This window comes from Saccopteryx bilineata, chromosome 6 (assembly GCF_036850765.1).
Source record: "Saccopteryx bilineata isolate mSacBil1 chromosome 6, mSacBil1_pri_phased_curated, whole genome shotgun sequence".
Taxonomy (NCBI): domain Eukaryota; kingdom Metazoa; phylum Chordata; class Mammalia; order Chiroptera; family Emballonuridae; genus Saccopteryx; species Saccopteryx bilineata.
Genome location: NC_089495.1, coordinates 61477007 through 61502560, shown reverse-complemented (window position 1 = coordinate 61502560; position 25554 = coordinate 61477007). Strand labels below are relative to the sequence as shown.

The 25554-nt window shown below is 34.1% G+C and overlaps 1 pseudogene; it reads right to left on the bottom strand.

Moving 5' to 3' along the window:
- On the bottom strand, positions 1-24046 carry LOC136309302 (proteasome subunit alpha type-2-like; annotated as a pseudogene).
- Between the last annotated feature and the right edge of the window lie 1508 nt (positions 24047-25554).

Below are 25554 nucleotides of genomic sequence, written 5' to 3'. Positions count from 1 at the left end.
TTAATTATGTAGCTTTTGGCACCTTACAACAATGGCAGCCAACTAATCCTTTTAACTTCAGTTGGAGTATGCCTCCTAAATCCAGCTTCATTGCAGGTTCCAACTTCTGTGTTATCTTCTGTCATTGGCATTTTAAAACTTTCCTTTAGGGTTAATAGGTCTGTTTGAAAAGCATCTTCATTATATTTTTTCTCAGGCAAATTTTCCCATGCACATAGTTCTTTCCTATGGCTATGGCTTTCTAAGCAAAGTAAGCTCCAGATGGATCTGACTGAAATAAATACAGTACGCCCTCATTCCAACCACAAATTAGTAAAGAAACTCCAAATGGAGGAATAGCACCTTACTAGGTATTTTTGCATCACAGGAGCTACACTCTGTACCGGCTGAGCAGTAGGAATGGGTTCTTGGTAAATAAGATAGTATCGCTGAGCTGGATTGCCAGCTCTGCACACAAGCACTCTATAATCTGGGTCCATGTCATCATACCCCAAGCACATTGGTAATTGGCTCCACTTTTTGTGAGCTTCACTCATCGTACAGAATAGATTTCTGTTTCTTCTCAGTTGCTAATACCATATTATTTGCAGCAATAATTCCCACTGAAGGGACTCCTCCATTTATAGCAGCCAAAGCATATGCAATCTGAACAAGTTTACCAGACTGGCTGAGTGTAAAAACAAGATACTGTAACGGTGCTCCACCACTTTAACCAGAGGGCCAGTGCATATCTACATCTGCACACTGCGGCCGGCTCCTTTCTCTCTTAATTCTTGTTTCCATATCCAGACTTGCCACCCTTGACTTCATTTACCTTATGTTGGGCAGATAAAATGTATTATGCTCACTTTGTTAAAGATGACGCTGCCCATGTGGAGGCCGTTGCCCAGGTAATATTAATGTGTGTTGGGGGTGGGCTGTGGGCAGGCAGAATCCTTGTAGCCTGGGGCTTGGTTTTGGGATTAAGCCTTTCCCACCCTTTTTATGTGGGGTGGTACAATCCCATCATGCCTCAGATAAGTGACTTTGTATTAGAAACTTCCCTATTTTGTATATTGGATTAAAGGTTATGAAGCTACACTATAAAATGGGGGCAGAACGGGAGATTACTCTATTGGTTCCTGAGATTATCATTAGAGGAGCAGAGCAGAGAGCAGAGAAAGGCCACGTGGAGGAGGCCAGGGGAAGCAGCCAAGATGGTGGAGTGTTGAGTGAGAAGCCAGTTTGGGCAGAGTTTGTGCAGGGAGAAGGAAGGAGATGGGGAACAGAGGTGAATAAGTCTGGTGAGCCAGAAACCTTTGATTCTGGGAAACTTGGATAAATCAGTAGCTTTGTGAGCACTGAATGTGAATGGGTTTTGGAGCCCAGTGTGTGTTTTATGCTTGCCCGCCAGGTGCAAGCTAGGATTAAAGATGACAGACCACCAGTTTTTGGCTCCGTTGTTTCTTTACTGACTGTCCGAATCCAATGCAAACCTGCATGGGCCAGGCTGCTGTGATGGTGGCCCCGGCCACTGGCTTTACACCTTACTTCAGAGACCCTATATAAAATGTGAATCCAAACATATCAGTTCCCCACTTAAAACCATTCAAAATAACCTAAAGAAATAAATGTCTGTCCTCTAGTAATTACCCCCAAAACCTATTATTTACACTGCAATTCAATTAATATTTGTATTCTGCCTATGTAATATTATAAATCCCTGCATACAATAAAGCATTTAGTTTTAAGTGCAATTCTTCTTGGTTAATGAACTATAAGTGACATTTTCCCTTGTAATACCACCAATTAATAACAACACAAGTTGCAAAAGCTGGTTAAAATATGTGTTAAACAAATTGAACTGAACTACTTGACATAACCAGTAATAATCATTGATATTCTTTATTTTATTTATTAATCTATCATTTTAAGGAGATTATAAATTATGTTTTTATGTCATTGTTAGGATTAAAACCAGTTCTTTCTCATGGCTTGCAATTTACATTGTTTAATAATATCTATACATAGATATTCTTAAATAGAGTAAATTGAAATAGTTTTCTTGCATATAATTATCATTAAGCCTCAGTTACCACCTTTATAAACGATCATTTCCAAATTTGTTTAGGCCAGGTGGAAAATTCCAGAACTACTCAGCCATTTCCACATAGATGATCTTCATATGTTTATATAACAGGCACATCATAGTCTGATTGCTCCAAACTTATCTCCTTATCTCATCATCTTCCCACATAAGTCTTTTACTACTGATTTTTTTCTTCATGAAAAGGAATACTACCTTCCTTGTTGCCCCAAGCAGAATTGTAAGCATAACATTAATTAGATTACTAAAACAACTATTTAATTTTTTTCCCTTAAAACTCATTATTTACTCTGTAATTAAATTGACTGTTGTATTCTAAAAATATAATTTCCTTGCTGACAATAAAACAGGAATTGGTCATCAAGTACACCCCTAATAGTCCAATTGCTGAACAGTATGTTGGTTTATGGATTCAGACTAACTTAAAATCAAGTTCTAGGTTCTGCACTTGTGTGATTTGGGGGAAAAAATACCATCTATATTACAGTTTGCTCATAGTGGAAATGGAATAATAATATAAAACAATTAAAATGTATACATTTAATAATATGTGTACATAGATATTTTTACATAGAGTAAATTGAAATACTTTTCCTGCATATATTTACCAGTAACCTCAGTAACCAACTTTTCAATGATCATTTCAAAATTTGTTTAAGCCAGTCGGAGAACTCCAGAACTACTCAGCCACCTCTACATAGAAGATCTTCATATGTTTATATAACAGGTACATCATAGTCTGATTGCTCCAAGCTTATCTCATCACCTTCCCAGAGAAATATTAAGAATTCTTAGGACAGTGGCTCATACAAATAAATTCTAGGGAAAAGTTAGTGACCTGTATAGTAGTGGCATGTGTTACAATATTTTTTAAGTGAATCAGGTTAGTATCTTTTCTCTGTTTTCAGATACATCAGCTGACTACCTGCCTTAAATGAATTTAGAAAAAAGAATAACAGATTTTATATACAGTGTCATTTTATGCAGGCACACTGAAAAGCATAGCCCCATAAGCTCCCTGAGAAGATGAAATAGATAATGCATAGGAAATTCCAATACAGATAGCAAGGTAGCCTGATGCTGTACAATAAATATAAACTTTAAAAACAGAGTTTGCGCCTGACCTGTGGTGGTGCAGTGGATAAAGAGTTGACCTGGAACACTGAGGTCGCCGGTTCAAAACCCGGAACTTGTCTGGTCAAGGCACATATGGGAGTTGATGCTTCCTGCTCCTCCTCTCTTTCTCTCTCTCTTTCACTCTGTCTCCTCTCTAAAAAACAAATAAATAAAAAAAACACAAAAACCAAAAACAGAGCTTGCTTTTAATTGTTGCCAGGCTGTGAATCTGGGCTATAGCTAATCTTTTGAATGACAATATACTTAACAGTAAAATGAGAACAAAAATTTTTCTAATTAATCAGATAATGTATAATGTATGTAATATGTCAATTACCAGGGTAAATATTACTGTAATATGTATATCTGCATGTTGAAAAAAAAGACATCTAGGAATAAGTCAGAAAAATATTTGTATTGATATTTAGTAATGAACAAAAAAGTATTTCCAATATTTAGTAAAGCAAATGAAAGCTATATTTTTAGGTAATAATGTTTGTTTTAAGGTGGACTTTATATACTTAAGATATGAAAAAAATAATGATCTGTTTAAAATTTAGAATAAGTTAAAGTTATACTTAGAAAAAAATAGCTTAATTTAAAAAATTTGTTTAAAAGACAAATGCATGTAAATACTATTTTAATCATTACTTTCTCTTCTGGCTTTTTACAAACTTTAGTTTACTGAAATAAAAGCCTTTCTTTCTATGATAAGTAATTACACATGATATTTTCCCTTTGGTTCTACATATTATGTGCACAGAAATGAGAGGATTTTCTCAGTCATATAAAGATTACTGTAAATTGTCTTTTGAAAGTTCAATGTCTTAGAAAGTACTTCTCACCTAAATAAAATAAAATAAATTTGGCCATAACCTATTTCTTTCAGACTTTTTTTCATTCTCAAGGACAAAAGCCATGGGAGGGCTTTAGTATTTCCTTCAAAACAGAAATTGCTTGCTAAATTGCTTTCTAGGTTCTAAGTCAAAATTCTTTTACATATAAATTATGTGAAAAACATATGTGTGTTATTGAAAGTCATGTCAGCATTCTAAGAAGTTTTATAAAGGAAGGCATGTGATTAATACAACAAACAGTTAATTTTCTTTGACAACTTAATTGTCCTGATTTTCCACTGAGTCTCATATTTCTCAGAATATTTGTGAATCATAAATAATTCATTCAAGTGGCTCAACAAATCAAGATTCACATAAAATTATTAATATCATATTCATAAGCAGTTAAATAATTTTACACACCATGACATTGGAATCACAAGTCAGTAGACTGTTTTGACTCTTGCTTGGACAAATCTGTATTAAGTTTCTGCATTCATCAGGTTCAATTAATTCTATGTATAAATACTCTGTAGTTTCTCAATTTAGGAAGTCCCAATTTGTTGAGTAACAATCTTAGTATTAGCTTAAATATGAAAGGCTCTTGAAAAGAAATGCTCTAAATAATTGAATTTTGATTCATAATGCACAGAAATACATTTTAGGAATTAGGGTATTTTGGGGCTATATAGTTATGGGGTTTAGGGCATTAGGTGACAACATCCAGCAATACCCAACACCCCACACATTTACCTAGCTATTTAGCATGAACAGTCAGAAGCTGTAGTAGAGATGAGAATAAAAATGGAAGCTGGGTGAAAGAGATAAGAGTAAAAATGGAATGCATTTGAAATAATTATTGTCTGAATATGCTGCTAAATTTGTTAGGGAAGCACTTTGCAAATTTTATATGGCTTACAAATAATTTGGAGATCTCATTAAAATGCAGCTGCTGATTTAGTAGGTCTGGACATAGCTTGAGCTTCTGCATTTCTAACAATCTTTGAAATAATATCAATATAACTGGTCCCTGGGCCAAATTTTTTGAAAATAACTGTAATGATGATAATGGACCATCCCTACGGCAACATTACTTTTTTGGCTTTTTGGGTCAATGGGAAGGTATTAGTGGAAATGTTATGACTGTACACAGTGGCTTTACCCCATTATTGAAAAGAAAATCCCTTGGGTTATTCTATCCTTTTCTGCTATATTTTTATTTATTAATATTATTTTCTGTATTTCTCTGTAATGCATATACATTTAGGGGTTTATTCTCTGGTTCTGAAAATAAAATATTAGTTCTATAAAAACAGATATTTTTGTCTTTTAAATTTAATTTTATTGCAACCATAGAATATGATCAAAATCAGATCAATCGGAGATTTTTTCTAGGTTGTATGTACTGAAAGTGAAAGAACAGTTTTTTCTGTGTTTTCTTTTTGCTAAGCAGATATAGGTTAAGTATACTCATTTACAGAAATATTCCCTACTATATGAAAGAAGCCATTAGAGAAACATCAAGAAATATCAAGCCTATCAACACACAAAAAAGTTATGAACTGGAGAAAACTGATTCTTCTTCCAAAACAGGAATTAGTTATCCTTAATGCCAGTATTATTCTTGTTTGATTTTTAGAAATTAGAGCCAATACATAACAATTGCCTAAAATCCTACAACAGTCCTTAAACTCCTCTATGTAGGCTGAAGTCATTACAATAACTTAAGAACCTTGAATGAGCTTTATAACATTACTCCTTCCCTCTTGCTTTCACCAATTCTACTACTCCTCACTCTGAGGTTCCTTGAACAAGTAAAATGTGTTCCCCATAATGTCCTTTGCACAACTATTTCTTAGGGGAGAAACATTGCTTTTTTGGCTATTTGGGTAAATAGAAATTTGTATAGTGGAAATGCCAGGGTTTTAGACAGTGAGCCGGTCCCATTATTGAAAATAACACCCCTTAAGTTTTTCCATCCATTCTGCTACATTTTTCTTAATGAATCTTATTGTCTGCCTGGCCAGGCAGTGGCATAGTGGACAGTGTCAGCCTGGGACACAGAGGATCAGAGGTCACCAGATTGAGTGCGGGCTCACCAGCTTGAGCTCAGGGTTGCTGGCTTGAACATGGGATCATAAACCCTGGCTTGAACCCAGAGGTCACTGGTTTGAAACCCAAGGTCACTGGCTTGAGCTCAAGGTCCTTGGCTTGAGCAAATGGTCACTGGCTTGATGTAGCCCCCCAGACAAAGCACATATGAGAAAGCAATCAATGAAGAACTAAGGTGCCGCAACAAAGAATTGATGCTTCTTATCTCTCTCCCTTCCTGTTTGTCCCTATCTGTCCCTCTGTCTATCTCTGTCTAACATAAAGAAAACAAATCATATTGTCTATATATATATATCTATAGATAAGTATCTATAGATATATATATATATATATATATATAAATATTTCTATGTATATAACACACACACACACCCACACACATTTTGGGATTCATTCTCTGGTTCTCAAAGTAGAAAGTATGTTCCATAATAACAGAGAATTTTATTTTCTTTATTTCTTATTGTTGTATCCCCAGTGCCTAGAAAGTTTGTCAAATAATACATGTTCAGTAGATATTTCTGAATGGTTGAATAAATGAAAATAAGATTTTCTAAACTATCTCCATTTCATTTTACTGTTTCTAACATTCCAGTAATAAGATAAATCTATTGCCTGATAGATATTCTTTTTAAGAAACTTTATGATATTAGTAGTTAAGATATTTCTTTATAGTTCATTTAATCTCAATCTAAAATTGGACTTGATGTTATTTTAACATTTAGAAATATATTTTTATTAGATAATTGTTCTTTAAAGTGTATGTTTATTTAATTATTTGTTTTCTTACTACCTTATCTTCACCCATTCCACATTCTATTGAGAAACTTCTATTGCTCACCTAGGCAATAACTTTAATTGTGTTAGTAGTACTGTATTTATATTGTTCTGCAGTTATATCTTTTTTGAACTCTGGATCAATAGAATCCTGGCATGGTCATATGAGGCTGAATTTGATTTTTTCCTCAATTATTTTACACATCACTGCTGGGCAAGCTAAATTTAGCACCCAGGATTTTAAAATGTTTTTCTTGGAAATCCTACAGTGGATGAAGTGCCATGACAATTCTTAATCTGACTCTCAGAGAGCCTTGAGTTCTTGCATACACTCTGCTGCCCTTAGTCTGAACAGTAGTTTAGCTCAAGAAAGTCAGATAAATTGAGTTGACGATAGAAAGAAATAGCAATATTTAGGTCTTTTATCCAAGAGATGATCTCTCCATGAATGTTCTTGACAGATAACATCATGATTAAATAACTTCTCTTCAGTATAAAATAAAATAAGAAATATGTTGAAACTTGGTCTGAGTGACATGTTCTGATTCATCTTTTGTTTTCACACATTTCACATGACTTTCACTATTTTTAGTCAAGACATCAACATGAATGTCAGTTGTTTCTTTCTTGCTGAAGTATTAATATATCTAAATAATGAAACGGCTTTTGAGATAGTTTGCATTGTCTTGTCTAACATAATCACCCTGCCTTCCCTTTACATTTACAAGACACACGGTAATAATAACTGCTCTCAAAGACAAGGTGATATGCCATGATACATATGTTATTATATTTAGTAATCATGTTTATATTACATGAGGCCTTTACCTATAAATCTCCTTGTCCTTTTCTAGGATTTCTAACAATGGCTTGTTACCAAGCATTTATTATTCTTCATTATACTGTAATGATTATGCTGTGTGAATAGTATAGTGAGAAAGGTAAATGGGAATGCAGAAAGTGGCCAAAAACCAGGTAAGTGAGCTTGAAAAGTTTTAAGATGACAGTAGCCTTAATCAACCACTGGACTGAAACTTTGTGAGGGATCCTGTGTTAGAACCACACAACAAAGCTACTCCTGGATTCTTTCCTGCTTTAAACTGCTAAATTTTGGGATTATTAAGTATGTAGCCTCAGATAACTAACACTCTGTAACATAAAAATTTGAAAATGTAGAAAATAATGATATGCATTGTAAATGTATTCTGTAATGTAAAAAATTCATCTAGTTGTAGATAATTTATTGATGGTAAGGTTACTCAATGATATAAAAATTAATAATTTTTAATGAATTGAAGTGATACTAAGAAGTAGAAGACATGATAGACACTAAAACTTTCTTTTTCTTGTCATTCATTATTCTTACAGGATTAGAAAAAAAATTCTATGCTGGTTGAATTTTTATTTGCTATTCTTCTGTACAGTCTGATTTTTTACACTGTGGCACATTATTATCTAAAAGGCAAATAGGAACAATATAAAATGACTTACTTAATAAAAGAAAAAAGTCTGAGAAATAAAATTTTTTCTCTATACCTAAAAAAAACCAAACATGATTATAATTGGGAAATAGGTTTCCTTGCAAGACAGTTTGGAGCAAATAACTAAACTAAGCTAAATTTGAGTCATGCCAATTTAATTCAAACTTCTAAGGGTCCAAGCTCCCATTGATAATGTATGACAAAGCAATGGGTCTCAAGGTAGTTTTTCAGTGTCTTATAAAATTATATGCATTTACCATATAACCCAGAAATTGCACTCATCCCAAAGAATTAAAAATTCATGTTCACATAAATACCTGTATATTATTATTCATAGAAGCTTTATTCATAGTAGCCAGAAACAGGAAATAACTTAGATCACCTTCAGCAGGCAAATGACTGAACAGATTATTGTTTAATATTGTAGTTTGAAATATTGCTCATCAATAAAAATCACTGAACTATTAATACACTCAACAACTTAGATAACTCTGGAGACTTACACAGAGTGGTGGGATTCAAATAATTTAACAACTGGTTCTCTGTCTTAATGATCGTTTTAAGTATAAAAGAATGATATACAAAAAAGTAGTTTATTATTTCATGCATTTAGTACTTAAATAAAAACAATAAAAGAAGTACACAAAACTAGATTATGTTTTAAGAAAGAGTTTTAAAATATTAATGAAAAACTATTAAATAATACCTGACAAAAACCAATAGAGCTTTTATTTGTTATTTTCATATTGCTTCTTGATTGGTGTCCTCACTTGCAATTTCTTTTTTTTACCTGTGGACAGAATAAACATTATTACAGTTGCTTAGAATACGCTGTTGAGCAGAAGAACATTAAAAAAGAATAAGGAATGTAAATTTGTGATTTTCACATTGGATGGCTGCCCAACACCCAGTTTTCCAAACTCAATCAAAAATTAGGTATTGGTTCTGCTCAACCTGTGTGAACTGCTTGAATACCACCACTGATTGGAAAAACAACAAATTCAAAAGACTACAAATTATATGATTCTTTTTATATATCAAAATTATAGAGCTGAAGAATGGAATAGTAGTCTCCAAGGATTAGGGAAAACAGGTATATATGTGGATGTGGCTATAAATGGGTTGCTAGAAGAATCCTTACGGTCATGGACAGTTCTGCACCTTAATAGTCAGAGGTGGATTTAAGGCAGGTGCACCAGGCGTGTGCTCTAGGCCGCAACTTCTGAAGGGCCCCGTAAAAACCCAACTTTATACTTTTTTCTAATGACACCAAGTCTGGTTTCATATGTTCTATTTTAACATTAATAGTACATAATATTTTTTATTTACTTAAAAATATGGTTAATATGTATTTTTATTTTTCCTATCTCTCTCTCTCTCTTTTTTTAAGGGTCTAATTTTTTTCTTTGCCCAGGGTCTAAATGACCTTAATTCACCTTTGTTAATTGTAGTAGAGGTTAATGAATCTACACATGATGTAATTGCATAAAATTACACATACACACACACACACACACAAATACATAGCTATGTGTAAAACTGGTAAAATATCAATAAACTCTGAAGGTTGTACCAATGTCAATTTCTTTGTTTCAATATTGTACTAAAGTTATGCAGTATGTCACCCTGTGGGGAAACAGAAAACCTCTCTTTATATATTTTACTTCCTATGAGTCTATAATTACACCCAAAGGTATATCTGTATGTACTAATACTGAAATATGATTTTATAATATTAATGTCTGTTGTCCTATAGAATTATAAAATAATCAATTTAGAAGGAAAAGATTGAGACTATAAAAATTTAAAAGTGAAAATAAAAAAATTCTAACTTTTTACTTAATATATTTCTATGCTGGTTGATTTGTTTACTTGCTAGTCTTCTCACAATTTGATTTTTTACAATGTAAACACATTTATTATTTAAAAGGTAAATAAGAATAATATAAAATAACTTATTTGAAAGATAAAGTTTTCTACCATTACCTAAAAAAAATAAATTACCCATTTTTCTCTGATATCTTTTTTGTTTATGCTTTTATATCAAATCTCAAAAAACATAAAATCATTATAAAATGCTAATAAGATCATCAAGGAAGTTAATTTTATTTATCCTGTATATTGGAAACATAAAGACAATTTAGACTGTCTTTTAGTTCAGAGCTGGTATACCACAATGATATCTCATTTAAGGTGGAGGGTTGAAATAGTGTGAGCCCTTTTCAACTTACCATTTTGAGCATTCTCCAGATGGATTTTGAAAGTGTTTGTCAATCACACTGACAAAAAATTGCATGAGATCATGTCTATTTATTTCACTCAGCTTGTTATTTCTGTTTTTATCATTCTTGTTACTTGTGCAGTTATTTGTGAGTCATGGTAATACTGATTATTTTTAGTTTTAGGTTTTGAAAAACAAAATTTTCAATAGCCTCTTCAAAAGTATAATAACTTCACAGGATAATTTTTCTACTTTATCATTAAAATAAGGAATTATAATACGGGCAGATAAAATCTATAATAAAATAAAGACAAATTTTGCTTCAAAAATAACAGTGAACTACTAAGTTAAAATAAGAATTGGATTCATTAAGTAAAGAAGTATTTTTGTTAATATCTCCAACAGTTACACATGGCATTTTTCTCTTCTTCTTTGCACATTTTAAAAGAGCATACACAAAGCATTTTGCTATATAATATGTTCTTGATATTTGTAAGCAACAAGAGGATTATACTGGAAAGGCTGGCTAGATTGGTGAACAATTTTGTTTCTGAAAGTAAAATCTATTTTTTTCTAGTACTTTGTTTAATCTAAATACATAACGGTATTCAGTAGTGTTTGAAGATGAAGTGGGAAATAACTAAACAAACTATTCATGTTGTTAGGCATGCACAGTCACACAAACACATAAATACAAACCCTCACATATTTGCACTTATGTTTTTCAGTAAAATAATTGTTTAAGGCCCTAGCCAGTTGTCTGAGTAGAGCATCACCCTGGTGTGTTGAAGTCTCTGGTTTTATTCCCAGTCATCAGGGCACACAGGGGAAGTGATCATCTGCTTCTCCAACCTTCCCCCTCCTCTTCTCTCTTTTCTCTGTCTCTCTGTCTCTGTCTCTCTCTCTCTGTCTCTCTCTCTCTCTCTCTCTCTCTCTCTTCCTCTCCCACAGTCATGGCTTGATTGATTTGAGCAAGTTGACCCTGAGTGCTGAGGATGGTTCCATGGCCTCACCTTTGGCACTAAAATAGCTTGGTTGCTGAGCAACAAAGCAGTGGCCTCAGATGGGCAAAGTGTCCAAGGTACTTGCTGGGCAGATCCTAGTCAGGTAACATGTGGGAGTATGTCTCTCTGCCTCCTCACCTCTCATTTATTAAAATAAAATAATTGTTTAAATGGTCTAATATGAGTAAATTATAGTTGACATTTCTGTGAAAATAAGCATAAACCATCTCTAGGGCCTAAAAAATTGTTTTTTGAATTTTAGATAGAAACAAAATTAAACATTATATTGATTTTTATTGGCTTGAGTAAGAGGGTATGCCTACAGATGAGGTTATTAAAGGTGGAATAAGAGTAATCTTTCATCAATTTTTACTTTTAAGGTAACATTGAACATACCTGGAAAAATTGCTGACATAATTTTTATGATCTTTCCTTTTATTACCTTACTACAAGTGTTGCAGTCATGCCATAGAGAATATTTAATTCTTAAGGGATATAATGCATTTTCTGACATGTTTTTTATTTCACTTATTAACTTTTCAAAGCAAAAGTCATGAATTTCATATATCTACATTACTTCAGCCAAAATTAATTACGTTTTAGGTTGGGTTTCTGTAGTACTTTGTTTAACACTTGTCATAATAGTGAGTTTCTTAAAGAAATAATTTAAACAAATATTTGGTTTTGAGAACCTAGAGGGAAAGAATATTTTTGTCATTTATCTTTTTAAACTTATCTGCTGAAGGGAGGGATGCAGGAAAATATACCCAGTCTTAACAACCTGTTGAACAGTAGGTAAGGAAAGAAGACATGAGCCAGATACTGCATAAAATGCACAGTATTAAATTTGCTAGAGTAGTAAAAAGTATTATATTTTTCAGGTTTCATTAGTGAAACCTTTTTAATTTTTATTTATAATTTTGAAATTAAATTTAATGAGATGACATTGATCAATAATAGTACATAAGTTTCAGGTGAATATCTCTATACCATTTAAAATGTTGATTGCATTGCCTGGTCATCACTTAGAGTCAAATCATTTTTCATCATCACATATTTGTCCCACTTTACTCCCCTCCCACCTGCCCCTTCCCCCTGGTAACCACTGAAATTTTATTTATGTCCATGAGTGAAATTTCATTTTAGGGTATGAAATTAGTCAACAAGAATAGTGAAATACCCAGTCTATTAAAAGGATGTGATGGCTGATCCAATAAAACTCCCATCTATCTACTGCTCAATTAACTTTGGTAAGACAAATTAAATTCACCCCCACTGAAATCTAAATTCATCCAAGTATCTGTGGTTGAGACACATACTGATCACAATAAGCATGCTTGCACAGAAGAATATCCTCAAATGGCTTCAAGTTAGATTGGAAAATGTGATAACTGAAAGCTGGTAAATTTGGAAGTACAAAAATTATAAGAAGTCTGTTTTATTTAAAACAAGTGTGTTGAATAATAAATATAACATTTTGTTTATTATTTAATAAAATTACTGGTGTTTGACTTTCAAAATGGAATCAATAGAAAAACAATATTTAGGGCACCATTGTTGATATCCATGTTATTTGATAATTAAATAATGGGTTTGACCACATAAAGATACATTCTCATTCCATAAGAGACAATAAAGTAATGGATAATTATTTGAGGATTAATTTAAAGAGTTAATCATAACTTTCTTATCTGGTTCACTGACTATTCTGTTTCTTGATGGTAGGGATTCCTTTAAAGTTCTGATAGTGTGCATGCGTGTGTGTTTTATTTTTTTTTAAATTAAATGGAGCCCTGACATGAGTTAGGTGTTCTGCTTGTTCTTCATTAGTGTTTCCAGCTGATTTTGTCTACTTCTTTTAAACAAGTAAGCCAAATCACTGTCAACAAATTGATAAACATTTCAACCAAGAGACGTGAACAAGGTCACTTGAATACTTGAAGTACCTTTACTCCCCTTTCGGTAATTTTCTATGATGCTTGGCACACCCACCATCTGATTATTTGTCAATGACTTTAGCATATGGTTTATTTCTTTTTCTTCAGTAAACTCCTGACATCATTCTTAGTCATTTCCACATGGACATAAACTGATCTTGACCTCATCATTTCTAACTGCCATGGATGCAACCAAGACTTCATTATCAAATACTTCAACATCTAATTTCTTTAATAACCCATTCTTTAATCCAAAGAAATCTAACTTTTGAGCTCATGTTCTCTAGTACCAAATTTGAACACTGATTTGACCTCACCAAGAACCCAATACATTAAAACTATTTTTTCACCATCAAACATCATCTCATGTTCTTATTTTTCTTCTTATCTAACATAAGTTTAATGAATCATCATTATAATGATTCTTTTTTTGATCCCATTATCTCATTCATATTTTTTTTACTTCATCAGAATAAACTTAGAAAAACATCTCTTTTAAGTTCAATGTTTTAGTTCTCGTGGTAGTCAAAACTCTAACATGAACCTGAATGTCCCACACACTGCCTACAAGTGGGAATAGGGCCTGTGAATATTATGAAACGTCATTCTTATGATTAAGTTATACAACAGAAGATTTTGACAATGTAATTATGATTGCTAATGAGGTAACTTTGAATTAATAAAAAAGGAGAATGTCTTAGGTAGGCCTGACTTAAGTAAACAATTAAAAGAGATAAGAAGTTATGGCAGACAAGTTTTTTTTTTTAGAACATGTGGATATTATCGTATATTCTTTTCAACTTCTGTACATTAGCCAAAATTCCAAGAAAATATTAACTAATATTCTGTTATGCATTCATGCAGTGAAACCTTGATGTTTAATATAAGCTTATTTCGGTCCTCATATCTCTCCCCAACTATCCAATTGCTAAGCTCTTCTGTATAGAAAAAAATATTTAAAGACAAGCTATGCTTCTTAATTCAACAAATTGATAAACTCAGCCCCATTATTAAGAGACTATTCAATAAGTCTCTTAAATCTACTTTAAACAAGTTTTTATGTTTACCAAGTCATATTGCCAACAACCTCACTGACCAATTTACAATATTTAGTTATTATATTGCTTGTTCTCTTAGCAAAATTTGATTCAAGTCACTCTTTTGTTTCTTATAAATTAATTGTTACACTTAAGTTTTCAGTTTTTCTTTCTCTACACTGGATGCTTCTTTCAAATGTCTTTGCTTAATCTCTAACTCTTCTATACCATTACTTTTGTGGTAACTTTAGTTCACATCTATATCTTTCTCTATTTGCACAAACATTTTGGCATTTGTTACAGTGTAAATACCATCTACTTAGGACACTAAAATTCCTATCTCCAACTTTAAGATATTCCTTGGATTCCGGATTTGTATATTTGACTGACTATTCAATAAGTCTATTTAGATATCTAATTAGCTTTCCAACTTTGTGTACATTATACATATATACACACACAACATACAGAGTCTAAGACTGACTCAGTTATTTTTATTTCTGATATGCACACTCTTGTGAAATACCCTCCCTTTGAGTACAGTCAGTATCTGTGATGTTCTTTCAACAAATAAAATATGATAAGGTGATGAAACATTATTTTTGTGGTTATGTTACATAAGATTGTAACTTTTATCTTGCTAGCAAATTGGTTTTAATTTTCTCTATTTGATAAAGCAATTAACCTTGTAGAGAGGACCATAAGGCAAGAGACTGAGCGTAGTTACTGTATGACAACCAGCAAAGGACTGAAGCAGTTGGGTGGCATCCCACAAGGACCAAATCATGCCGTCACATAAGTTTAAAAGCAAATTCTTCCCCATTGAAACCTCCTATGACACCCAAACCCTGCTGACACATGATAGCAAATTTATGAGAGATGCAGAACTTGAAATCTATGTCCCAATTTCTGTCCCATAAAACTACATGACACAAAATGTGTTTTTAATATCGCTAAATTGGTGGTATTTGTTGTGCAATAACAAATTGGTGGTTACAAAACAGTCACAGAAATGTAAAAAGTTCAGCATAGGAGATATAGTCAATAATGTAGTAATAACTATGTATTGTGCCAGGTGGGTATTTGAGTTTTGGGAGGAATCAGTTTGTAAATTACGTAATTGTCTGTCCACACTGCTGTACACTTGAAACTAATATAAAATAATATTGAATGTCAAATGTAATTGAAAAATAAAATTTTAAAAATATTCTACTATCTATCAGAATTCCATTCCTCTAAGAAAATATTAGTTTCAGTATGGTACAAAAGACATGTAAAAAGACAGGTAAATTCCTTTGTTATATAACAAGGTACATGTGTCACAATCATTTTGCTGTTTAATGAGTTCTTTACTTTGAAGTGATATTAAGCAATATTTCATGTTGATGAATCAAACATACAATAAGCTCTCAGATTGCAGTGCCAGCAGGGAATGTAAATCCATATCTGCAATGTGTATTGATTCCATTTAAGATAAATCACTGTCCTTTCTCTATTGGAAGGAATCCAATACAACTTACCACCATGTGTCTAAACAATCTCCTCAAGGGTTGTTTTTCATTAGGCAGTTTGGACATTTGACAGGACCAAAATGTGGTTGATAACTTGACCAACCTTGGTGGAAAGGAATCTATGCTATTGGAATCATATATAAGCTCAAATTCCTGCCACCATAGCTACTCCATGCATCTGGGTTAATGCATGTCAGATGACTAAGCCTAGATGATATCATCTAATTGAGTCATTCAGTTGACTTGGTTATTTAATACCTCTTCCATGAAAAATCATCTATGATGGAGATTCACATAAAATGCAAAGTTCTTCTTACTTTGGCCCACTCAATTAAATTCACCTATAAATCTCTTTTTAAAACCTCTTGATACTTTTTGCATTTTAGTCTTTCTCCTCACTAGCTTCTGAACAACCAACCAAAATGTTTTCCATTACTCTTAAATCTGTGTGTATTTTAACAATGAACCACCTTTTTTTTATACCTGGAGTGACAGTTTTCCCTTACTTCTGTTTCATGTAATTTCAGCCTCACTATACTCTTGAGAAGGTCTGTAGAGCAATGTAAGATATTAGATACAAATTGTACTGTACCCATCAGAGAATAATGATACTCCTCTCTCAGTTAATTATGAGACAACAGCGTGCTTATAGATGTGAGCAGATGGCATGTTATCAGTTAACCATGCTTGGATGACATGTTGTTGGGGAACCAGTTTATGCAGCTAACTTGTTCCCTCTAGACCTGCTTATGCTTGGTCCAAGATCTACCACTGGTGGTCCATGGTGGATTTCTGTAAGAACAGTTTAATATTATGGCATTGTGGGGCAAAGAGAAGCCTCTTAATCATTGCTAGTTCTGACCATATAGTCACTATTGTTTTGTGATCACATGTCTAAAGTCTAAAATGTCTAGTAGCTCTCCAGAAGCTCTCTTTCCAATAGCATTAGACCAGAACCATGCAATACAAGTTTCCCCTTGGGGTTTTCCATAGATAACATACATATATAGCATTTTGTCCCACCACAGATTGCCATGAATTAGTGTGGCCAGTAACTGTCCAGGTCCTGAGTGAGAATGGTACAGAATAAAGAAATTAGACTCAAAAAGAAAAACAATGGGATCAGGAGGTCTCTGCACAGCCCATAGTTTGCAAAAGCAAAAACAAATCCCCTGGTCTACTTTATTATATAGTGCATAGCTATATGCAAATAAGGAAGTCTCTGATACAAAGTCACACATCTGAGGCATAAAGGAGAATCTTCATAAAAGTGTGCCACCCCTGCAACCCCCAGCATGCAACAATTCAAGGTGTGGGGCAGATCTTATTCTTAAAAGGGTGTGGGGAAGAGGTTAGTCTTATACTAAGCCCTAGGCTATAAGTACTCTGTCAGCTTACAGCCTGTCTCCCACAGATCATTCTTTTTTATTTTATTTTTTAATTTTAGCTAATGTGCTGAGATTTTCACTCATCTGATTTCCCAGATTTCAATTCAGAGACTGATTGGAAAAATACAGAATAAACACAAAATTAGTATAGCTAATGTTAACAGATACCAAAACAAGTGTCTTAATACATTAAAGGGATTAAAGCTTTTTATATCATTAAGCAAATTCTTAGCCAATGTAGCAGGATTTATAATAGTTTTTGCTGTTTTCAATGTCCTTAATATGTTCACCAAGTCCATGATGACACCATCAGCATCCCACATTTCCTGTAGATGCCACTCAAACCCACTTCAGTCTCATTGAAAAATGTCATAAGGTGCAGTAGTCACACACATTCAAGAAAAGTCCACATGGCACTGGAACTGTTGTCACATTTCCACACTCTGCAGCTAGCCTCCAAGTCTCATGACCATTGCTTCTAGCACATTAAGCTTTTGTCTCAAGCCTAATGTCAATTCTGGGTTTCTGGCGATGATTCAGGTAGACTGGTAGGGCCATCTGTAGGCATGTGTGGAGAAGAACCTTTTGTTTTTTTTAACCTGGGGAAACAAAACCAAGGAACCTGTTCCTGGAGTTTTGCAGCCTTGGGGGTTGTGAGTAGAACCTTGGGATTTACTATGCTGTGTGGTAGAGGTAAATTTGTAGCAGAAGTGGGCAAATCAGTCTGGCTGACAGTATCAATAAGGTCAATTCTGAGGATGGGAGGTGAAAGGAGAGGCTCTGAATTTGGAAAGTAAGTCTTGGTTTAAAATAGGGTTGGGGCACCCAGACAGGAGGAGAAAAAAAGTGTATAAATGAGACTCCATGTATTAGATAAAGCAGTGGATTCATGGCAAGCAAGGAGGAAAATAAGACCATCATCACCTACAACAGATATCTCTGCAGGATGAGCATGACCCGAATATTCGAGTAAGGCTGAGTACATTGCTCCCATGTCTATAAGAAATGAGAGCCAGAGTGACATCAGAGAAATGGTGCAGTGAGAGACACACCCTATACCTCCCCTTGAAACTTCAACAAAGTCAACAACTAAACAGAAAGAAAAACAACCTTAGGAGCACCAGAAGTTTGCACACAGCAGACAAAGATATGATTGGGTGAAAAAGTGGCTGAATATATGAGACGGAGTATGGGGGATTTTACTTTCTACACTGATCTGAGGTAGGGGCACTTTTGTTTGGAGCCGGACAAAGAGAGACTGGGCTAGTGGGAAAGGAGCTGAGTTAGGGTAGGCACCCAAACAAAAGAAAGGATACACCATCTCTGCTTGAGATAGCATACATGGGGCACACACACAGGCAGTGGGATCCACCTAAAATTACCAGCACAGGATGCCTGCATGGGCCGGTGCTAGCATCTTTGTGTATTTTCAGCTCCATGATCACCAGCCCTGCACTAACAGCTCCACCTAGCATCATCAGCACAGGGAGTGAATGAGCACATGCACAGATCAAAGTGTTTAGCCCAATATTATCAACGCTAGGCACCTGCATGGGCACCAGCATCTCTGGGCATTTCCGGCTCCACAATCTCCAGTGCTAGACACGCACATGGGCCAAGACCCTTGGCCTGAGACTGCCCATTAAAGGCACCTGAACGGTGGTTGCAACCATCTGTGTGCATTGCTAGAGTCGTGGGAGCTGGACACACACATGGCCTGTCATGGGCTACCAAGCAGCGCAAATGGAAAAAGCCCATGGAGATCAAAACTGCAACATGCTGAGGCATGTTAGATATGCCCACCGGCCATAGAATTTCGCCTGTGTGTAACAGAAAGGAACTTGGTCCTTGGTCTGTGCCCTGCCCTGTCTGCTCATGTTAATGGCTCTGGGTATCACTGCCTTGCCCACAACTGTGCTTTGAGTGGCACTGGATGGCAGAGCTGGCTGTGCAGAGAATCCTTACTATGCATGGACAGTAGTTGAGAATTTGCTTAATGATATAAAAAGCTTTAATCCCTTTAATGTATTAAGACACTTGTTTTGGTATCTGTTAACATTAGCTATACTAATTTTGTGTTTATTCTGTATTTTTCCAATCAGTCTCTGAATTGAAATCTGGGAAATCAGATGAGTGAAAATCTCAGCACATTAGCTAAAATTAAAAAATAAAATAAAAAAGAGTGATCTGTGGGAGACAGGCTGTAAGCTGACAGAGTCCTTATAGCCACAGCTAAGTCTCCAGGCTGCTAGCTCCAGTGGGAGGGACGTGTGGAGAGGCACCTGGAAAACTGAGACTGACATTGATAGAGCCATACAATTGCAAAACCCTAACAAACCCCACCTGCCAATGGGACTGAGGCCCAGACTACATCATTGCCACAGCGACGCACCAACAGACCTCTTTCCAAGAACCCCACAGAGGCAAAACTCATAGTATAGTAACAACTGCCAAAAAAAAAGAAGAAACTGCCTCTCAAAACCAGAAAATAAAGTACATTTTTAATGCTTTTTGTCATTTTTACTTCTTTCCTTTTTCTTTTTTTAATATTTTCCTTTTTAACTACATTATCCATAGTTGTTACATTTTTTGTTCTTTTTTCTTTTTCTTTCTCTTTGTTTTGTATTTTGTTTTTTTTGTCCTTTTTCTCTCTTTATTCTCCCTTTTCATTTCTTCTCCTTTATATTTTTTCTTCTTCTTTTATTTATTATTATTATCTTTTTTGTTCTCATCTGATCGTCACATATCAAATTATTATATTTTGGACTCATATCTTTCTTTGCAACATTTTGCTTGTTTTTTATTTCATTTTTTCTCTATTTTGTCATCTCTCCTCAGTTCCTGCTTTTTTTTCTCTGTAGTTTTGTTCCATTTATCATTATAGAATTTTTATTTTTTCACTTTTTTCAATTTTTATTTTATTTCTTTAATTATCTCTTATTAGTGTTATTAACAATACCACTCTCAAATGCTATTAAAGAAAAATAAATCAAATGTTATGGATACAAAAGACATAAATGCAGCTAAGATAGATGATGGAATATCTCTAGGAAAAAAATTTAATTATATGCAAACCTTGGAGTTAAATGACAGGGAATTAAAAATTAAAGTACTAAAAATACTCAGTGAAATACATGAGGCTCTAAAAAGCAAATACTCAGTGAAATACAAGAGGCTCTAAAAGGCAATTTAGTGAGCTCTATAAACAAATTAATGGAAAAAAAGAATACTTTATCAAGGAAATTGAAACTATCAAAAGGAACCAAACAGAGATGAAAAACTCAATACATGAACTGAAAAATGAGATGACAAGCTTAGCTAATAGAACAGGCCAGATAGAGGAGAAAATTAGTGACATAGAAGACAGGTAACTAGAAATACTATAGAGAGAAGAGGAGAGAAACTCACAAATTTAAAAAATGTGAAAGCCCTACAAGAATTGTCTGACTTCATCAGAAAGAGCAATGTAAAAATAATGGGTATATCCCAGGAAGAAGAGAGAAAAAAGGAATAGATAACATATTTAAACAAATAATCAATGAGAATTTCCCAAGCCTGTGGAAGAATTAGAGCCTTGAATTCAAGAAGCAAACAGAATACCAAGTTACCTTAATCCAAACAGACCTACTCTAACACATATTATAATGAAATTATTAAAAATAAATGACAAAGAAAAAATCCTCAAGGCAGCCAGAGTAAAGAAGGCTACAACATATAAAGGAAGGCCCATTAGGTTATCATCAGATTTATTAGCAGAAACTCTGCAAGCCTGAAGAGAGTGCAACTCAATATTTAAAGTATTGAAAGAGAGAAACTTCCAGCCAAAGATATAATATCCATCAAAGCTTTCCTTCACAAATGAATGGGAAATAAAAACATTCACAGATATAGAGATGAGAGAATTTATCACCAGAAAACCTCCACTTCAGGAAATACTAAAGGGGATTATCTGATGAGATACAAAGAACAAAACAAAACAAAATCACAAGTAAAAACTCCAACAAGATCACAATAAAAACAAGAATAATCTGTGAAAAGAAAAACAAAAAAAGGAAAAGACAAAAATTAACTATAACAAAGGAGAATGGAGTGCAGAAGCACTCACAAGATAATGGACTACAATAAATATGAAATATATTCTTTTAATTACCTAATAGTAACCACCCTTGAAAATACCACTACTGAAATACATGATTTAAAAAAAGAAGTAACAGAGAAGTATAGATTACAACCAAACAAAAAAAATGGCAGAAAAACAAAAAAATACAAACAAACAAGGAAAACAGTTATTAGAAAGAATTATATAAAATGACAATAGAAAACCCTCAAGTGTCAATAATTACATTAAATGTAAATGGATTGAACTCACCAATAAAAAGACACAGAGTAGCAGAGTGGATCAAAAAAAAATCCACTGTATGCTGCCTTCTAGAAACACATCTAAGGTCCAAGGATAAAAACAGACTCAAAGTGAAAGGCTTGAAAATGATTCTCCAAGCATATAACATCCAAAAAAAAGCAGGCGTAACCATACTCATATCTAACAATGCTGACTACAAGACAACAAAGGTAATCAGAGACAAAGATAGTCATTTTATAATGATAAAGGGGACATTGAATCAAGAAGACATAACACTTCTTAATATATATGCACCAAACCAAGGTGCACCAAATTATATGACATCTACTAACTGATCTAAAAGTAAAAATTGACAAAAATACAATCATATATAAAGACCTCAATATACCACTGACAGCTATAGATCTTTCATTCAAACAGAAAACCAATAAAGAAATATTGGCCTTAAATGAAAAACTAGAACAACTGGATATAATAGATATCTACAGGAATATTTCCTCACAAAATATCAGAGTATACATTTTTTTCTCCAGTGTACATAGTACATTTTCAAGAATTGACCAATGCTGGGCCACAAAACCAACACCAACAAATTCAGATACATTGAAATTATACCAAGCATATTTTCTGACCATAAAATTTTGAAACTAGAATTTAACTCAAAAAAGAAGTAAACAAACCCAGAAAAATGTGGAAATTAAACAACATACTTCTAAAAAATGAGTGGATCAAAGAAGAAATTAAAGCAGAGATCAAAAGATATATGCAGACAAATGAAAATGACAACATGATATATCAGAATCTCTGGGATGCAGCAAAAACAAAAATAGTAATACAAGGGAAGTTCATATCATTACAAGCTTATATAAAAAAATAAGAGAGAGCCCAAGTAAATAACATGACATCTTAAGCAACTAGAAAAAGAAGAACAAAGGCAACCAAAAACCAGCAGAAGAAAGAAAATAATAAAAATTAGAGCAGAAATAAATGAAATAGAGAACAGAAAAGGTATAGAAAAAATCAATAAAACAAGGAATTGGTTCTTTGAAAAGATAAACAAAATTGACAAATTCTTGGCAAGATTCACTAAGGAAAGAAATGAAAAGACTCATATAAAGAAAATACAAAATGAAAGAGGAGAAATTACCACAGACATCATAGATGTACAAAGGATTATTGTAGAATACTATGAAAAACTGTATGCCACCAAATTTAACAATCTAGAGGAAACGGATAATCTCCTAGAACAATATAATCTTCCTATATTGAATCTTGAAGAAGTAGAAAACCTAAACAGACCCATAAGCAGGATGGAAATAAAAACAATTATCAAAAACCTCCCCAAAAATAAAAGTCCAGGGCCAGATGGCTATCCTAGTGAATTCTTTCAAACATTCAAAGGAGATTTGGTTCCTATCATACTCAAAGTCTTCTAAAAATTTGAAGAAGAAGCAATACTTCCAAACACATTTTATGAGGCCAACATCACCATCATACCAGAACCTGGCAAGGACAACACAAAAAAGAAAACTACAGAACAATATCTCTAATAAATACAAATGTAAAAATCCTAAACAAAATATTAGCAAATCAAATACAACAACACATTAAAAAAAAATAATATACCATGATCAAGTGGGTTTCATCCCAGGAGCACAAGGATGGTTCCACATAAGGAAATTGATCAAAATAATGTGCCACATCAACAAAACAAAGAACAAAAATTACATCTATGTGCTTTAATTGACCAATGCCATCCTGTTAAAATTAACTGTCTAAATAAAACTATAAAAAAAGAAAAGAAAATAAATAAAAATTGGCTTCCTTGCTACTTGTATGGTCACCCTAGACTCAAAAAATAATGATGTGAGATGGGGTCAACAGCCCTAGGCACCTTCAGTCTTCAGAGGAATGTCTCAGCAGGCTAGGCAAGGTTAGGTCAGAGGTGGCTGGGGTATGGCTGGAAAAGACTGAACCCTCCCTTGGAAGAGCAAGGGTACAGTTTACCTTCTAGTGTCCTTTTTTCCCACAGTGAGGGCATGGCCATAATGGGGACTGAGGAGCCAGAAGGCTTTTTGCCCAATAACCTTTTTTTGTAAACTTGAAGCAGGGCCCTGATGGAGTTTTATAAGGCCCCTTAGGGGTGTTGGAACCTTTATGGGGGGGCTGCCAAGAGCCAGCATTTTGCCTGATCTCTTTGGGTTCTGTCTGCCTTCTATTCCTCTCAGTCTTTATTGACCTTAAAAGCTATGCTCAGAAGATCTCGTTGAGGGGTTTGAGAGCCCTCCTTTGTCTTTTTTAACTTTTTCCATATAATAGGGCCTGACTGGAAGAAGAAAGAGAGACAGCATAATTTGTAGGAGAAGGAGATTTGGGGCATGCTAAGAGGATTTGATAGGTGAAAGAGGTTTAACAGAGAGAGGAATGAAAACAAAGTAAAATAAACCTTATGTAATTGCTCTTGTGGTGTAAGTTTCTTCTCCTGGTTCATGGTGTCTCAACAAATGTTGAGAAACCCACCGAGGAACCTCAGCAATCCTAGGAAAAACACAAACATACCCTCGGCCCCATAAGAGAACAGGGTCTGTCACTTGCCAGATTCCTGTGAGCGAGTCCTTCCATTGCACTTCAGGGAAGGCTTTCCTTGTTGGATTCCAGAGTCTCTAAGCCACTGAATGGCCCTGTACACCAGCCACTTTTTTTTTAATTAAAAAGAGAGTGATAAAGAAGATTTTCAGGAGTTTCAGGGTATAATTTCCCCTTTTTTATTTTTTCTAATTGACTTTTAAGTGTTTGATGAGCATGCTCTAAATCTGATTAATCTTAATACCTGAGTTGCTATTTTGCTCTCATCTGAGAAAACAGAGAACCCACCTTACAAAGCACCAACTAAATTAGCAAGTCTTTAGGATTTACATCCCATTCTATTTAAATTTAAATGAGTGCTCCTTATATGTTCTAATTTTAAAGCAAAATGTAGGAATGAAACTATTTTATTTTTTCAATATAAGAGCCAATATTTTCAATTTTTGTATCAAGAACTTAATTTTGGCCTTAAAAATCACATTTTAGACAACATCAGACAAAAGTTAAACAGAAACTAGAATCAGACAAAATAGAATGAAAGCAAGGATTTCAGAACACAACCAGACTGGAAAAGATGCCTGCCTGATCTTAGGGCATTTTATGACAGAGGGGCTGAAGGAGGGACTAAGCAAAATCTTCCAGAGATAATTTGCTCTCAACAGTTCCACAGGAAATTTTGTAGTCAGATCCACCAGAGGTTCCTGCCTAAATTTCCAGGCAAAGAATAAAAAAGAAACAAAATAATAGTTCAGAGGATTGTTGCTAAAACATTAAAGATAATTAGACAATAACAGAAAAAGCTGTAACTATAATAGCTGAGTCTCCTAACCATTTTCAAATTCCATAATTGCTGTACTTGGCAGCTCACGTTGACCATGACTAGACTTCTCCTCTACCTCAATTTTAGCTGAGCAGTAGACTAAGCAGTTGAAGAGAACTAGGAGCAGCCACACTGTCCCACGTTCCTCAGCCCCCAAGCTGCAAAGTTCAGCACCAACCTCCAGAGGGACTGCCACTTTAATTCTTCCTGCCATAGTCTCCTTACACCACTGCCTTTCCAGAACTTTACCTACTTGCTTCCTTGTAGCAGAACTAACCATTTCCT